The sequence below is a fragment of the Halichoerus grypus genome, chromosome 5 (assembly GCF_964656455.1).
Source record: "Halichoerus grypus chromosome 5, mHalGry1.hap1.1, whole genome shotgun sequence".
NCBI classification, from domain to species: Eukaryota; Metazoa; Chordata; class Mammalia; order Carnivora; family Phocidae; genus Halichoerus; species Halichoerus grypus.
The window spans coordinates 158080252-158085438 of record NC_135716.1 but is presented as its reverse complement, the minus strand read 5'-3'; positions in this window follow the sequence as shown (position 1 = coordinate 158085438).

Below are 5187 nucleotides of genomic sequence, written 5' to 3'. Positions count from 1 at the left end.
TTTCAAAGTCACCAATCCCCCTCAGCAAAATGAAGATCTCTTCTTCGTTCTCATCCTTCTGTCTCTGGGCTGCATTTCGCACCACGCAGTCTACCTGGTGTTCTTCTTGCTGCGAGATCGTTCTGACTTCTTCCCCAGCCATCCTCCTCCTGCTGATTGACCGTGGCCTTCTCCAAGTTCTCCCCCGGCCCTCTCACTCGGTGTGCCGGCTCAGTCTTCATTCAGCTCAGCTTTCTTCCCCTCCATCCTGCTCCAGAGAACACTTCCCCTGACACCTAAATGAGCTCTTTTTTGCCAAATAGCCTGCCTTTCTCAATTATCCCATTTCCATCAGGAGACAGCCACTGGGGGTTACAGAGTGAGGAGACAGAGCCCTTCCGTCTTAGACATCTAACCAGGAGGGGCTACAGTGCAACACAAAAGCATCCTTCAAGCATGGAAATGGCAAACAGTTTCATTTCCCAAGTCAAGACAGGTGTTAGGGAAATGGCCAGTAGCGCTATAAGCTTCCTTCTCGGCTCTTCTTCCAAAACTGCAATGTCGATGCCTTTTCTGGGACTAAGCCTCCATCCAGAGAGTTCCAGCACTGCTTTTTCAGAATAAGATAGGCCCAGTCTGCTCAAATAAATGACCACTCCCTTCTCAGATGCCTCATTACCTGGAACACAAAGTTCACGTACCTATTCAGATAGACCTGTGGGAGGGAGGACATGGAACTAAAGGAGGAATATTTATCATTTACCAAAATGATGTTACCCAGCACCTCTCTTTAAGAAAGAAAGAAAGAGAGAGAGAGAGAGAGAAAGACAAAGAAAGAAAGAAGAAAGAAAGAAAAAAGAAAGAAAGAAAGAAAAAGAAAGTTGTCTAAGATTAATATTCCATTTTTGTGGCCCAGACTTTCGTTCTGCAGCTTATGTTGTATTACACCAAATTAATCGTCCTCCACGTGCCTTCTGATGTTTGATCACTTTAGCTCAAAAGATGCTTTTTACAGTGTAAGGGTCTTAATGTGGAAGTTGTAACACTTTCACAACACATTGGGAGTAACGGGCGCTTTGAAGCAGGGGCTGGGGGGCACCAACTAGTTTCCTTCCACTCAGTTCCTCATTATAACTGTCCTTCTGCAATGTTCTCAATTATATTTTAAACAGCTCTGAAGATGCATTGATGTAGCTAGTTCTTTTTACATTAAAATCTGTCTTTGCAGAGCAGAGTCACAGCTGGGGATTGTGGGGAGTTGCTATGGCCCCAGAAGAAAGAAAAGCAAGTGCCCATGGAAGGATAATGTATCCCAGCCTTTTCCTTGAAAGCTTTAGCTCTCAAGAGTGAAATAATTACAACAGACCTCATTTGAGGCAGAGGAAACTGATGAAAGCAGATATTTTAATTCAAAGATGTGGCTTTTCCTTCCATGGGAGTCTTTAAGAGCACACACATCCACGACAGATGGCTCAGGGAGCAAGTAGTCCTGTCTGTTATAGGATTGTGGATAGAGCCGTCTTCTTAAGGCCCCTTTGTAACCCATAATCCATGAGGCAAAGGATGTTATGACCTTTGTCCTATCCCACCCCTTGTTAAAAAGCTGATAAGATATAAAAAGTGAAAATCACAAACTGCTCCCCTTCTAAAATGTCTCTGATCACTCTTGAATATTATTTCAGGGGAAATAACTTCAGCAATTCTTTGGATCTCTAAGTTGGGTGTACACTTGGGTGATTAACAGACAATTTAAACTTTCAGAGCAGAGCAAATACGCAGGAGCCAGAAAGCGAAACGCTGTGTTTAAACAGTACAACACTGCCACCTAGAGGTCAAACACCAAGGCATCGGACACGACAGTCAAACCAGGTGAAAAAGCTAGGCAAGTTGCTGCCCAGACCAGAAGGGCATCCCCTCTATCGCATCAAAGCTGCAATGAAAGGCAATTAAATGAGCACGCGTTTTCCTCCACGTGTGGGATATTGAGGAAGTAGCTACTGCGGAGTAGCAGAATATGCCTCCCCCATCACTCCCAGCAAGGACAGGTGGTGAGCAAGTCACCAAGAAAGAAGCAGGGAATGGACCCACCTCAAGGTGCAGGGGGAGAGGAGTAGATGAAGGAAAAGTGAGTGGGTGGAGGGCTATTAGGGAGGATATGGCATTTAAGCTGAGCTTTGCAGGATGAATAGAATTTCTACAGGGCAGGGGAAGCCGATTCCATGTTGAAAGAACAGCAGGAGCTAACTAGGCTCAATTGTGAAAATATACAGGCTTTACTCTATTACACAACCAGGTCACTGCGGGTTGAATTAAGACACTTGGAAAATGGGGGTGCCTGGGTGGCTCAGTTGGTTAAGCCGCTGGTGCTGGATTTCAGCTCAGGTCATGATCTCAGGGTCCTGGGATTGAGCCCTGGGTCTTGGGATTGAGCCCTGAGTCAAGCCCTGCGTGGGCTCCGTGCTCAGCGGGAAGTCTGCTTGAGGATTCGCTCTTTTTTTTTTTTTTTTTTAAAGATTTTATTTATTTGAGAGAGAGAGAATGAGAGAGAGCACATGAGAGGGGGGAGGGTCAGAGGGAGAAGCAGACTCCCTGCCGAGCAGGGAGCCCGATGCGGGACTCGATCCCGGGACTCCAGGATCATGACCTGAGCCGAAGGCAGTCGCTTAACCAACTGAGCCACCCAGGCGCCCCAGGATTCGCTCTTCCTCTCCTTCTTCCCCTCCCCCTGCTCACGCACTCTCTAATAAATAAATCTTTAAAATAATTTTTAAAAAGACACTTGGAAAATGGAATCCTACTTCCAATCCCACGGAAAACGTTTCAGTGAAGTGTCCTTCAGTGTATTCATTATACATGGCTTGAATAGGCATTTCTTAGTGTTGCACTGACTTAAGAACATGGGGTAAAAACCAAGGCAAAAAGGCTTCTCTATTGTAGTCCTCTCAGAACCTTTAATATTTGACTGAAAGCAGTGAATCTCCAAGAGACTACAGAATGTGATTTCCAAAATTTGACTATAGAATTCTTTTTCTACAAAACATCCCATAAGCAAACCTTCTTCCTTCCTACTTAGGGAAGCAAGGTCAAGTGGTGGTTTAAGGATGCAAGTTCTAGAATCAAGCTGCATGGATTCCAGTTCTAACTCCACCACTCACAATTGAGTCTCTATGCCTCGGTTGTCCCATCCTCAAAATAGGAATATAGTCCCTACTTCACAAGGTACTGCGAAGATGATGTGAGGTAATACATATAAACCACCTAAAATAATTGCAAGTAGCTGCTGCCGCTTCATGTCTCTCCTGGCTGCTCTTTAGATCCACAGGCTCCCAACTCTGTAGGAGCAGTTCAGGAAAAATGCTGTTAATGGAAACACTCCAGCTATGCCGAACTGCTGCCCACATTCCCTTTAGAGACTATGTTCCTTCAGGGTCTCTGGGGGAAACAGGACACTGTTTTAAGTTACTTCACTAGCTTTGATGGAAAATATAACGATATTCACTAATAATCTCTTTTGGATATAACTAGAAAAGCTTTCAACATTTGCAAACCAAAACAGGACAAATCCACAAATCACACACGTTGCTTTCCCCAACTACAAAGCTTGTAACTATCTTAATTTTATCTTTAAAATCATTTCTCTGTAAGAGCACAGAACTCAAAATGTAGAAGGTAAATTAACTCACAAACACCTTCAGCATTCTATATTGGGACTTCATTGTATATATATACGTGTGTGTGTGCGTGTGTGTGTCTAGAGACTGTGTGAGTGAATGAGAGAGGAAGTGGTATGTGCAGCTAAACTCCTTGCTGCAGAAGACTGTAAAGGTTTGATTTAACCATCTGTAGCAGTGCTCTCCGAGGTAGCCTGGAACTGATAAACAGGCAAACCCCTTAATAGTTTTGTAAGATTCTTCCATTTCCTTTATTTTTTTTTTTTTAAAGATTTTATTTATTTGACAGAGAGAGACACAGCGAGAGAGGAAACACAAGCAGGGGGAATGGGAGAGGGAGAAGCAGGCTCTCCGCCGAGCAGGGAGCCTGATACGGGGCTCGATCCCAGGACCCTGGGATCATGACCTGAGGCAAAGGCAGACGCTTAACGACTGAGCCACCCAGGCGCCCCTTCATTTCCTTTAATCCTGAGTTGTCTCCCTCATTCACTTTCTCTATTTCACCACTTTTCAAGTTTTCTCCTAAATCACCCCCTAAATTTATAATTTTCCATAGTAGTAGGGGAAAAAAGTAATTCTTGGGCACTCAAGTGCCACAGTATACTCATCTTGGGGTTTTATCTCCATTGAACCAATGGGAGTGTGAGGCTGAAGATACAGGCAGGCCGCACTGGGCTGCCACATCCAGCGAGCAGGCCCCACCGTGCACGAACTATACCCAGGACTAGGCTGGCCAACCTCGGTTTACCAGGACAGCGCCAGGGCACACCTGTCGCTCTGGCATCATTATGAATGGCATCCCTTCCACTCAACAGTATCCTGGCTTGGAGTTTAACTTATATGGTTATCCTATCTGTAACTCTAGACAAGCTTCTCTACTCCTCTGGACTTCAGTTTCCCTAATTTGGAAACGGATACAGGATTAGATTGTATTTTAAGAGGTTTTATTTTTAATGTTTCTGTGATTTCCATTTCAAAGTTTTAAAATCGATTTCTAAAGTAATCCGATCATGAAAATTAAAAGATCTTTCAACCTCCATCTACCTTTCTCCCTTCTATAAACTAATGTATACCTTACCCCAACCAATTCAGATCCCACCTAACTGACATTTGAGGGTCAATAATGAGTATCCCAGGAACTGGAAGAAACGAACAAGCTGGAATTGGTACACATTTTTTATATGGTGTCCTACCTAATTTATCTCCTTACCCCTTCCTGGCTTGGCTCTAATGCATCAGTTATGCCAGGCCCTGCATATTCCTCACCATGAGAGAGATTTGTTGGTATGCAACACCACAACCAAAAAACCCTTTTCACCTGGGCCTGGACTGCCTACCCTAAGCAGAAATGGGCCAGGAGAGATGTCTGGACCCAAGGCATGAAATTCCTGCATCAGGACAGAGCTTGATGTCCTAAGACATACAGCCTGTTAACCATATGAAGCCGTGAAAGGAATGGACAATAGAATGATCAAGTGAGACAACCCAATGTCCCATCACCCCACCCTCCTCCTATCGGAGGCAAATAAAAAACTGA